The sequence below is a fragment of the Hemitrygon akajei genome, unplaced genomic scaffold (genome assembly GCF_048418815.1).
Source record: "Hemitrygon akajei unplaced genomic scaffold, sHemAka1.3 Scf000050, whole genome shotgun sequence".
Classification (NCBI taxonomy): domain Eukaryota; kingdom Metazoa; phylum Chordata; class Chondrichthyes; order Myliobatiformes; family Dasyatidae; genus Hemitrygon; species Hemitrygon akajei.
This window is the reverse complement of record NW_027331936.1, coordinates 5,342,487-5,355,536: the sequence shown is the minus strand read 5'-3', so window position 1 is coordinate 5,355,536 and position 13,050 is coordinate 5,342,487. Positions and strand designations below refer to the sequence as shown.

General features: G+C 54.9%; 1 protein-coding gene across 1 annotated transcript in view; it reads left to right on the top strand.

Moving 5' to 3' along the window:
- LOC140721097 (NACHT, LRR and PYD domains-containing protein 12-like) overlaps nucleotides 1-13,050 on the top strand; it is a 69,220-nt gene that overhangs the window by 32,281 nt on the left and 23,889 nt on the right. The gene's annotated exons all lie outside the window — the stretch shown is intronic.

Sequence of the window (13,050 nt, the reverse complement as noted above, 5' to 3'; positions counted from 1 at the left end):
CTCCTGTGGGATGTCTTTTCCACACAACCCACACACCCCCCCGCCTTCCTGTAAGATCTCTTCTCCCCATCCCCCTTTCATCCTGTGGAATCTCTCTTCCCCATCCCCCTTCCTCCTGTGGGATCTCACTTCCCCATCCCCTTCCTCCTTTGTGATCTCTCTTTCCCATCCCCATTTCGCCTGTGGGAACTCTCCTCCCCATAGAATCATAAAATCATAGACCACTACAGCACAGAAAACAAGCCATTCAGTCCTTCTAGTCTGTACCAAAACCTTATTCCGCTAGTCCCATTGACCTGCACCCAGTCCATAACCCTCCAGTCCTCTCCCATCCATGTATCTATCCAATTTATTCTTAAAGCTTGAGTGAGTCCATATTTTCCAAATCAGATGGCAGCTCGTTCCACACTCTCACCACCTTCTGAGTGAAGAAGTTCCTCCTAATGCTCCCCCTAAACCTTTCCCCTTTCACACTGAAGCCATGTCTTCTCATTTGTATCTCTCCTAATCTATGCCTATTCGTATTTACCCTGTCTATACCCTCATAATTTTGTAAACCTCTATCAAATCTCCCCTCATTCTTCTACGCTCCAAGGAATAAAGTCCTAACCTGTTCAATCTTTCCTTGTAACTCAACTCCTGCACACCCAGCAACATCCTAGTAAGTCTTCTCTGCACTTTTTCAAACTTACTGATATCCTTCCTACAGTTCGGTGATCAGAGCTGCACACAATACTCCAAATTTGGCCTCACCAATGCCTTATACAACCTCACCATAATATTCCAACTCCTATACTCAGTACTTTGATTTATGAATGCCAGGATGCCAAAAGCCTTTTTTACAACCCTGTCCACCTGTGACGCCACTTTCAGGGGCTTATGTATCTGAACCCCCAGATCCCTCTGTTCCTCCGCACTCTTCAGTGCCCTACCGTTATTGTGTATGTCGTACCTTGATTTGTCCTTCCAAAATGGAACACCTCACACTTGTCTGCATTAAATTCCATCTGCCATTTTCTGGCCAATTTTTCCAGTTGGTCCAGATCCCTCTGCAAGCTTTGAAAGCCTTCCTCGCTGTCCACAACGCATCCATCTTAGTGTCATCCACAAACCTGCTGATCCAATTTATCAAATTATCATCGACATCATTGATATAGACAACAAACAACAATGGTCCCAGCACAGATCCCTGAGGCATACCATTAGTCACAGGTCTCCAGTCTGAGAAGCAATCATCCACTACCACTCTCTGTCTTCTCCCACACAGCCAATTCGAATCCAGTTTACAACCTCTCCATGGATACCTAGTGTCTGAACTTTCTGAACTAACCTCTTACGTGGGACCTTGTCAAAGGCCTTACTAAAGTTCATGCAGACAACATCCACAGCCTTTCCTTCATATGCATTCTTGGTAACCTCCTCGAAAAACACTACAAGATTCATTAAACATGATCTACCACGCACAAAGCCATGTTGACTATCTTTAATCAGCCCTTGGTTTTCCAAATCCTTGTATATCCGATCTCTCAGAACACCTTCTGATAATTTACCTACTACTGATGTCAGGCTCACTGGCCTGTAATTACCTGGTGTACTTTTGGAGCCTTTTTCAAACAACGGAACTACATGAACTACCCTCCAATCCTCCGGCACCGCACCCATGGCTGAGGACATTTTAAATATTTCTGCCAGGGCCCCTGCAATTTCTACACTAGTCTCTCTCAAGGTCCGAGAAAAAATCATGTCAGGCCCGGGGGATTTATCTACCTTTATTCACTGTAAGGCAGCAAGCAGCTCCTCCTCTTTAATCTCTATATGATCCATGACACTACTGTTTGTTTGCCTTAATTCCATATCCGCTATGCCAGTTTCCTGAGTAAACACTGACGCAAAAAAAAACTGTTTAAGATCTCCCCCATCTCATGAGGCTCCACACATAGACGACCACTCTGATCTTCTAGGGGACCAATTTTGTCCTTTACTATCCTTTTACTCTCAATATACTTGTAGAAACCCTTTGGGTTTACCTTCACATTATCTGCCAAAGCAACCTCATGTCTCCTTTTTGCCTTCCTGATTTCCTTCTTTAGTATTCGCTTACATTTTCTATACTCTTCAAGTACCTCATTTCTTCCTTGCTGCCTATACCTGCTAAACACCTACTTAACCAGATCACCAATATCACTTGTAAACCAAGGTTCCCTATGCCTGTTAACTTTGCCTTTAATCCTGGCAGGAACATGCAAACTCTGCACTCTCAAAATTTCACCCTTGAAGGTGTTCCACTTACTAAACACATCCCTGCCAGAAAACAACTTAACCCAATCCACTCTTCCCATATCCTCTCTCATTTCCACAAAATTGGTCCTTCTCCAAATCAGAACCTTAACTGGTGGATGAGTCCTATCCTTATCCATAATTATCTTGAAACTAATGACATTAAGGTCACTGGACCCAAAATGTTTGCTTACATATACTTCTGTCACCTGACCTGTCTGGTTCCCTAATAGGGGATCAGGTACTGCACCCTCTCTCGTTGGTACCTCAATATATTGATTTAGAAAACTTTCCTGAACACATTTGACAAACTCCACGCCATCTAACCCTTTCTCAGAGTGGGCGTCCCCGTCAATATGTGGAAAGTTAAAATACCCTACGATTACAACTTTCTGTTTCTTACATTGGTCTGCTAACTCTCTACAGATTTGCTCCTCCGATTCTCTGTGACTATTGGGCGGTCTATAATACAACCCTATTCGTGTGGTCGCACCTTTCCCGTTCCTCAGCTCCACCCATACGGCCTCTGTAGACGAGTCCTCCGGGCTGTCCCATCTACGCACAGCTGTGATATTCTCCCTGACTGGTAATGCCACTTCTCCCCCATTCATCCCTCCGCCCTATCACCTCTGAAACAACGGAAACCCAGAACATGAAGCTGCCAGCCCTGCCCCTCCTGCAAACCAAGTCTTACTAATAGCAATAATGTCGATATCATTATCGTGCCAATCCACGCCCTAAACTCATCTGCCTTACCTACAATACTCCTTGCATCAAAATAGATGCACCTGAGAACATTTCTATCACGTACAAACCATTGATATCTGTCTATACAAGCAGTCCTCGCATGACCCTTATCCTCCTCCACCTCACTATCTGCTCTAACACTCTGCCCCCTCCCCCTGCAAACTAGTTTAAAACCCCCGGAGCAGAACTTGCTAACCTACCGGCTAGGATGTTAGTCCCCTCCAGTTCAGGTACAAACTGCCCAATTCGAACTGGTCCCACCTCCCCTGGAAGAAAGCCCAATTGTCCAGAAACATGAACCCCACCCTCATGCACCATCCCCTCAGCCACGTATTTAGCTGCATTATCTTCCTATTTCTAGCCTCACTAGCACGAGGCACGGGTAGCAATCCACCTGTGGGATCTCACTTTTCCATCCCCCTTTCATCCTCTGGGCTCTCTGTTCCCACTCCACCTTCCTGCTGTTGGATCTCTCCTCAGCATCCCCCTTCCTCGTGTGGGATCTCTCTCCCCCATCCCCCTTCCTTCTGTTGGATCTATATTCCCCATCCCCCTTCCTCCTGTTGGATCTCTCTTCCCCATCCCACTTCCTTCTGTGGGATCTCTCATCCCCATCCCTCTTCCTGCCGTGGGATCCCTCTTCCCCATCCCCCTTCCTTCTGTGGGATCTCCCTTCCCCATTCCGTCCTGCTGTGGAATTTCACTTCCCCAACCCCCTTCCTGCTGTGGGATTTCTCTTCCCAATCCCACATCCTCCTGTGGGAACTCTCTTCCACATCCCTCCTCCTCCTAGCCAATCTCTCAACCCCTTCCCGCGTCATCCTGTTTAATCTCTCTCTATATCCCCTTCCTCCTGTGGGATCTCTCTTCCCCATCCCCCTTCCTCCTGTGGGATCTCTCTACCCCATCCCCCTTCCTCCTGTGGGATCTCTCTTCCCCATCCCCCTTCCTCCTGTAGGATCTCTCTTCCCCGTCCCCCTTCCTCCTGTGGGATATCCCTTCCCCATCCCTCTTCCTGCTGTGAGATCTCTCTACCCATCTCCCTTCCTCCTGTGGGCTCTCTGTTCCCTATACAACTTCCTCCTGTGGGATCTCTCATCACCAGCTCCCTTCCTCCTGATGAATCTCTCTTCCCCATCCCCATTCCTACAGTGGAATCTCTCTTCTCCACCCCTCATGCTCCTGTGGGATCTCTCTTCCGCATCCCCTTTCACCCTCTGGGGCCTCTGTTCCCATCCCTCTTCCATCTGTTGGATCTGTCTTCCCCAACTCCCTTCCTCCTGTGGGATTTAAACTCCCCACCCCTTTCTTCCTGTGGGATCTCTCTTCAATATCCCATTTCATACAGTGGGATCTCTCTTCCCCATCCACCTGACCCCCGTGGGGGCTCTGTTTCCATCCCTCCACTTCTTTCGGGATCTTGCTTCGCCATTTCCCTTCCTCCTATACATCTCTCTTCCCCATTCCCCATCCTCTTGTGGGATCTCTCTTCCCCATCCCCCTTCGTTCTGTGCAATCTCTCTTCCCAATCCCCTACATCGGATGGGATCTCTCTTCCCCGTCCCCCTTCCTCCCTTGGCATTTATTTTCCCCATCACTCTTCCTCCTACGGGATCTCTCCTACTCATCCCCCAACCTCCTGTATGATATCGCTTCCCCACCCACTTCCTCCTGTCCCATCTCTCGTCCCCATGCCTGATCATCCTATGGGATCTGTATTCCCCATTCCCATTCCTTCTGTGGGATCTATTGTCACCACCCCCCTTCCTTCCGAGGGATTGCTCTTCCCCATCCCCCTTCCTCCTGTGGGATATCTCTTCCCCATCCCCCTTCCTCCTGTGGGATCTCTTTTCCCCATCCCCTTACTCCTGTAGGATCTCTCTTCCCCATCCCCCTTCCTCCTGTGGGATCTCTTTTCCCCATCCCCTTACTCCTGTAGGGCCTTGTTTCGAATACCTGCCACTTCCTGTCGGATCGCTATTTGGCATGCCCCATTGTCCTGTGTAATTTCTCTTCCCCATCCCCCTTCCTCCTGTGAGATTTCTCTTCCCAATCCCACATCCTCCTGTGGGAACTGTCTTCCACATCCCTCCTCCTCCTGGCCGATCTCTCAACCCCATCCCCCTTCATCCTGGTTAATCCCTCTCTCTCCTTCCCCCTTCCTCCCATGGGATCTCTCTTCCCCGTCCCCCTTCCTCCTGTGGGATCTCTCTTCCCCATCCCCATTCCTCCTGTGGGATCTCTCTTCCTCATCCCCCTTACTCCTGTGGGGTCTCTCTTCCACATCCCTCCTCCTGGCCGATCTCTCAACCCCTTCCCCCTTCATCCTGTTTAATCCCTCTCTCTTCTCTCCCCTTCCTCCCATGGGACCTCCCTTCACCATCCCCTTCTTCCTGTGGGATCTCTCTTCGCCATCCCCCTTCCTCCTGTGGGATCTCTCTTCCCCATCTCCCTCCTGTGAGATCTCTCTTCCTCATCCCCCTTACTCCTGTGGGGTCTCTCTTCCCCATCCCCTTTCCTCCGGTGAGGTCTCTCTTCCCCATCCCCCTTCCTCCTGTGGGATCTCTATTCCCCAAACCCCTTCCTCCGGTGGGATCGCTTTTCCCCATCACCCTTCCTCCTGTGGGGTCTCTCTTCCCCATCCCCCTTCCTCCTGTGGGATCTCTTTTCCCCATCCCCCTTCCTCCTGTGGGATCTCTCTTCCCCTTCCCACATCCTCCTGTGGGACAAACCTTCCCCATCTCCCTCCTGTGAGATCTCTCTTCCCCATCCCCCTTCCTCCTGTGGGGTCTCTCTTCCCCATCCCGCTTCCTCCAGTGGGATCTCTCTCCCCCATCCCCCTTCCTCCAGTGGGGTCTCTCTTCCCCATCCCCCTTCCTCCTGTGGCATCTCTCTTCCCCATCCCCTTTCACCTTGCGAGTTCTCTCTTCCCCTTCCCACATCCTCCTGTGGGACATCCCTTCCCCATCTCCCTCCTGTGAGATCTCTCTTCCCCATCCCCCTTTCTCCTGTGGGGTCTCTCTTCCCCATCCCCTTTCCTCCGGTGGGGTCTCTCTTCCCCATCCCCCTTCCTCCTGTGGAATCTCTCTTCCCCATCCCCCTTCCTCCGGTGGGATCGCTTTTCCCCATCCCCCTTCCACCTGTGGGGTCTCTCTTCCCCATCCCCCTTCCTCCTGTGGGATCTCTCTTCCCGATCCCCCTTCCTGCGGTGGGATCACTTTTCCCCATCCCCCTTCCTCTTGTGGGGTCTCTCTTCCCCATCCCCCTTCCTCCTGTGGGATCTCTCTTCCCCATCCCCCTTCCTCCTGTGGGATCTCTCTTCCCCATCCCCCTTCCTCCTGTGGAATCTCTCTTCCCCATCCCCCTTCCTCCGGTGGGATCGCTTTTCCCCATCCCCCTTCCACCTGTGGGGTCTCTCTTCCCCATCCCCCTTCCTCCTGTGGGATCTCTCTTCCCGATCCCCCTTCCTGCGGTGGGATCACTTTTCCCCATCCCGCTTCCTCTTGTGGGTTCTCTCTTCCCCATCCCCCTTCATCCTGTGAGGTCTCTCTTCCCCATCCCCCTTCCTCCTGTGGGATCTCTCTTCCCCATCCCCCTTCCTCCTGTGGGATCTCTCTTCCCCATCCCCCTTCCTCCGGTGGGATCACTCTTCCCCATCCCCCTTCCTCCGGTGGGATCGCTTTTCCCCATCCCCCTTCCTCCCGTGGGTTCTCTCTTCCCCATCCCCCATCCACCTGTGGGATCTTCCTTCCTCATCCCCCTTCCTCCTGTGGGATCTCTTTTCCCCATCCCCCTTCCTCCTCTGGGATCTCTTTTCCTCATCCCCCTTCCTCCTGTGGGATCTCTCTTCCCCATCCCCTTTCCTCCTGAGGGATCTCTCTTCGCCATCCTGCTTCCTCCTGTGGGTTCTCTCTTCCCCAACCCCCTCCCTCCTGAGGAATGTCTATTCCCCATTCCCCATCCACCTGAGGGAACTTCCTTCCTCATCCCCCTTCCTCCTGTGAGATCTCTTTTCCTCATCCCCCTTCCTCCTGTGGGATCTCTTTTCCCCATCCCCCTTCCTCCTCTGGGATCTCTTTTCCCCATCCCCTTTCCTCCTCTGGGAACTCTCTTCCCCATCCCCCTTCCTCCTGTGGGATTTCTCTGCCCCATCCACCTTCCTCCTGTGGGATCTCTTTTCCCCATCCCCTTACTCCTGCAGGGCCTTGTTTCGAATACCTGCCAATTCCTGTCGGATCGCTCTTTGGCATGCCCCATTGTCCTGTGTAATTTCTCTTCCCCATCCCCCTTCCTCCTGTGAGATTTCTCTTCTCAATCCCACATCCTCCTGTGGGAACTGTCTTCCACATCCCTCCTCCTCCTGGCCGATCTCTCAACCCCATCCCCCTTCATCCTGGTTAATCCCTCTCTCTCCTTCCCCCTTCCTCCCATGGGATCTCTCTTCCCCGTCCCCCTTCCTCCTGTGGGATCTCTCTTCGCCATCCCATTCCTCCTGTGGGATCTCTCTTCCCCATCCCCATTCCTCCTGTGGGATCTCTCTTCCCCATCCCCCTTCCTCCTGTGGTTTCCCCAATCCCCATCCCCCTTCATCTTGTGGGATCTCTCTTTCACACCCCCCTCCTCCTGCGGGAAATCTCTTCCACATCCCTCCTCCTGGCCGATCTCTCAACCCCTTCCCCCTTCATCCTGTTTAATCCCTCTCTCTTCTCTCCCCTTCCTCCCATGGGACCTCCCTTCACCATCCCCTTCTTCCTGTGGGATCTCTCTTCGCCATCCCCCTTCCTCCTGTGGGATCTCTCTTCCTCATCCCCCTTACTCCTGTGGGGTCTCTCTTCCCCATCCCCTTTCCTCCGGTGAGGTCTCTCTTCCCCATCCCCCTTCCTCCTGTGGGATCTCTATTCCCCAAACCCCTTCCTCTGGTGGGATCGCTTTTCCCCATCCCCCTTCCTCCTGTGGGGTCTCTCTTCCCCATCCCCCTTCCTCCTGTGGGATCTCTCTTCCCCATCCCCCTTCCTCCGGTGGGATCGCTTTTCCCCATCTCCCTTCCTCCTGTGGGGTCTCTCTTCCCCATCCCCCTTCATCCTGTGAGGTCTCTCTTCCCCATCCCCCTTCCTCCTGTGGGATCTCTCTTCCCCATCCCCCTTCCTCCTGTGGGATCCCTCTCCACCATCCCCCTTCCTCCTGTGGGATCTCTCTTCCCCATCCCCCTTCCTCCTGTGGGATCTCTCTTCCCCATCCCCCTTCCTCCGGTGGGATCTCTCTTCCCCATCCCCCTTCCTCCTGTGGGATCTCTCTTCCCCATCCCGCTTTCTCCTGTGGGATCTCTCTTCCCCATCCCCCTTCCTCCGGTGGGATCGCTTTTCCCCATCCCCCTTCCTCCTGTGGGGTCTCTCTTCCCCATCCCCCTTCCTCTTGTGGGGTCTCTCTTCCCCATCCCCCTTCATCCTGTGAGGTCTCTCTTCCCCATCCCCCTTCCTCCTGTGGGGTCTCTCTTCCCCATCCCCTTTCCTCCGGTGGGGTCTCTCTTCCCCATCCCCCTTCCTCCTGTGGAATCTCTCTTCCCCATCCCCCTTCCTCCGGTGGGATCGCTTTTCCCCATCCCCCTTCCACCTGTGGGGTCTCTCTTCCCCATCCCCCTTCCTCCTGTGGGATCTCTCTTCCCGATCCCCCTTCCTGCGGTGGGATCACTTTTCCCCATCCCCCTTCCTCTTGTGGGGTCTCTCTTCCCCATCCCCCTTCCTCCTGTGGGATCTCTCTTCCCCATCCTCCTTCCTCCTGTGGGATCTCTCTTCCCCATCCCCCTTCCTCCTGTGGAATCTCTCTTCCCCATCCCCCTTCCTCCGGTGGGATCGCTTTTCCCCATCCCCCTTCCACCTGTGGGGTCTCTCTTCCCCATCCCCCTTCCTCCTGTGGGATCTCTCTTCCCGATCCCCCTTCCTGCGGTGGGATCACTTTTCCCCATCCCGCTTCCTCTTGTGGGTTCTCTCTTCCCCATCCCCCTTCATCCTGTGAGGTCTCTCTTCCCCATCCCCCTTCCTCCTGTGGGATCTCTCTTCCCCATCCCCCTTCCTCCTGTGGGATCTCTCTTCCCCATCCCCCTTCCTCCGGTGGGATCACTCTTCCCCATCCCCCTTCCTCCGGTGGGATCGCTTTTCCCCATCCCCCTTCCTCCCGTGGGTTCTCTCTTCCCCATCCCCCATCCACCTGTGGGATCTTCCTTCCTCATCCCCCTTCCTCCTGTGGGATCTCTTTTCCCCATCCCCCTTCCTCCTCTGGGATCTCTTTTCCTCATCCCCCTTCCTCCTGTGGGATCTCTCTTCCCCATCCCCTTTCCTCCTGAGGGATCTCTCTTCGCCATCCTGCTTCCTCCTGTGGGTTCTCTCTTCCCCAACCCCCTCCCTCCTGAGGAATGTCTATTCCCCATTCCCCATCCACCTGAGGGAACTTCCTTCCTCATCCCCCTTCCTCCTGTGAGATCTCTTTTCCTCATCCCCCTTCCTCCTGTGGGATCTCTTTTCCCCATCCCCCTTCCTCCTCTGGGATCTCTTTTCCCCATCCCCTTTCCTCCTCTGGGAACTCTCTTCCCCATCCCCCTTCCTCCTGTGGGATTTCTCTGCCCCATCCACCTTCCTCCTGTGGGATCTCTTTTCCCCATCCCCTTACTCCTGCAGGGCCTTGTTTCGAATACCTGCCAATTCCTGTCGGATCGCTCTTTGGCATGCCCCATTGTCCTGTGTAATTTCTCTTCCCCATCCCCCTTCCTCCTGTGAGATTTCTCTTCTCAATCCCACATCCTCCTGTGGGAACTGTCTTCCACATCCCTCCTCCTCCTGGCCGATCTCTCAACCCCATCCCCCTTCATCCTGGTTAATCCCTCTCTCTCCTTCCCCCTTCCTCCCATGGGATCTCTCTTCCCCGTCCCCCTTCCTCCTGTGGGATCTCTCTTCGCCATCCCATTCCTCCTGTGGGATCTCTCTTCCCCATCCCCATTCCTCCTGTGGGATCTCTCTTCCCCATCCCCCTTCCTCCTGTGGTTTCCCCAATCCCCATCCCCCTTCATCTTGTGGGATCTCTCTTTCACACCCCCCTCCTCCTGCGGGAAATCTCTTCCACATCCCTCCTCCTGGCCGATCTCTCAACCCCTTCCCCCTTCATCCTGTTTAATCCCTCTCTCTTCTCTCCCCTTCCTCCCATGGGACCTCCCTTCACCATCCCCTTCTTCCTGTGGGATCTCTCTTCGCCATCCCCCTTCCTCCTGTGGGATCTCTCTTCCTCATCCCCCTTACTCCTGTGGGGTCTCTCTTCCCCATCCCCTTTCCTCCGGTGAGGTCTCTCTTCCCCATCCCCCTTCCTCCTGTGGGATCTCTATTCCCCAAACCCCTTCCTCTGGTGGGATCGCTTTTCCCCATCCCCCTTCCTCCTGTGGGGTCTCTCTTCCCCATCCCCCTTCCTCCTGTGGGATCTCTCTTCCCCATCCCCCTTCCTCCGGTGGGATCGCTTTTCCCCATCTCCCTTCCTCCTGTGGGGTCTCTCTTCCCCATCCCCCTTCCTCCTGTGGGATCTCTCTTCCCCATCCCCCTTCCTCCTGTGGGGTCTCTCTTCCCCATCCCCCTTCATCCTGTGAGGTCTCTCTTCCCCATCCCCCTTCCTCCTGTGGGATCTCTCTTCCCCATCCCCCTTCCTCCGGTGGGATCGCTTTTCCCCATCCCCCTTCCTCCTGTGGGGTCTCTCTTCCCCATCCCCCTTCCTCTTGTGGGGTCTCTCTTCCCCATCCCCCTTCATCCTGTGAGGTCTCTCTTCCCCATCCCCCTTCCTCCTGTGGGATCTCTCTTCCCCATCCCCCTTCCTCCTGTGGGATCTCTCTTCCCCATCCCCCTTCCTCCTGTGGGATCTCTCTTCCCCATCCCCCTTCCTCCGGTGGGATCGCTTTTCCCCATCCCCCTTCCACCTGTGGGGTCTCTCTTCCCCATCCCCCTTCCTCCTGTTGGATCTCTCTTCCCGATCCCCCTTCCTGCGGTGGGATCACTTTTCCCCATCCCGCTTCCTCTTGTGGGTTCTCTCTTCCCCATCCCCCTTACTCCTGTGGGGTCTCTCTTCCCCATCCCCTTTCCTCCGGTGAGGTCTCTCTTCCCCATCCCCCTTCCTCCTGTGGGATCTCTATTCCCCAAACCCCTTCCTCCGGTGGGATCGCTTTTCCCCATCACCCTTCCTCCTGTGGGGTCTCTCTTCCCCATCCCCCTTCCTCCTGTGGGATCTCTTTTCCCCATCCCCCTTCCTCCTGTGGGATCTCTCTTCCCCTTCCCACATCCTCCTGTGGGACAAACCTTCCCCATCTCCCTCCTGTGAGATCTCTCTTCCCCATCCCCCTTCCTCCTGTGGGGTCTCTCTTCCCCATCCCGCTTCCTCCAGTGGGATCTCTCTCCCCCATCCCCCTTCCTCCAGTGGGGTCTCTCTTCCCCATCCCCCTTCCTCCTGTGGCATCTCTCTTCCCCATCCCCTTTCACCCTGCGAGTTCTCTCTTCCCCTTCCCACATCCTCCTGTGGGACATCCCTTCCCCATCTCCCTCCTGTGAGATCTCTCTTCCCCATCCCCCTTTCTCCTGTGGGGTCTCTCTTCCCCATCCCCTTTCCTCCGGTGGGGTCTCTCTTCCCCATCCCCCTTCCTCCAGTGGAATCTCTCTTCCCCATCCCCCTTCCTCCGGTGGGATCGCTTTTCCCCATCCCCCTTCCACCTGTGGGGTCTCTCTTCCCCATCCCCCTTCCTCCTGTGGGATCTCTCTTCCCGATCCCCCTTCCTGCGGTGGGATCACTTTTCCCCATCCCCCTTCCTCTTGTGGGGTCTCTCTTCCCCATCCCCCTTCATCCTGTGAGGTCTCTCTTCCCCATCCCCCTTCCTCCTGTGGGATCTCTCTTCCCCATCCCCCTTCCTCCTGTGGGATCTCTCTTCCCCATCCCCCTTCCTCCTGTGGAATCTCTCTTCCCCATCCCCCTTCCTCCGGTGGGATCGCTTTTCCCCATCCCCCTTCCACCTGTGGGGTCTCTCTTCCCCATCCCCCTTCCTCCTGTGGGATCTCTCTTCCCGATCCCCCTTCCTGCGGTGGGATCACTTTTCCCCATCCCGCTTCCTCTTGTGGGTTCTCTCTTCCCCATCCCCCTTCATCCTGTGAGGTCTCTCTTCCCCATCCCCCTTCCTCCTGTGGGATCTCTCTTCCCCATCCCCCTTCCTCCTGTGGGATCTCTCTTCCCCATCCCCCTTCCTCCGGTGGGATCACTCTTCCCCATCCCCCTTCCTCCGGTGGGATCGCTTTTCCCCATCCCCCTTCCTCCCGTGGGTTCTCTCTTCCCCATCCCCCATCCACCTGTGGGATCTTCCTTCCTCATCCCCCTTCCTCCTGTGGGATCTCTTTTCCCCATCCCCCTTCCTCCTGTGGGATCCCTCTCTCCCATCCCCCTTCCTCCTGTGGGATCTCTTTTCCTCATCCCCCTTCCTCCTGTGGGATCTCTCTTCCCCATCCCCTTTCCTCCTGAGGGATCTCTCTTCGCCATCCTGCTTCCTCCTGTGGGTTCTCTCTTCCCCAACCCCCTCCCTCCTGAGGAATGTCTATTCCCCATTCCCCATCCACCTGAGGGAACTTCCTTCCTCATCCCCCTTCCTCCTGTGAGATCTCTTTTCCTCATCCCCCTTCCTCCTGTGGGATCTCTTTTCCCCATCCCCCTTCCTCCTCTGGGATCTCTTTTCCCCATCCCCTTTCCTCCTCTGGGAACTCTCTTCCCCATCCCCCTTCCTCCTGTGGGATTTCTCTGCCCCATCCACCTTCCTCCTGTGGGATCTCTTTTCCCCATCCCCTTACTCCTGTAGGATCTCTCTACCCCATCCCCCTTCCTCCTGTGGGAACTCTCTTCCCCATCCCCCTTCCTCCTGTGGGATTTCTCTGCCCCATCCACCTTCCTCCTGTGGGATCTCTTTTCCCCATCCCCTTACTCCTGCAGGGCCTTGTTTCGAATACCTGCCAATTCCTGTCGGAT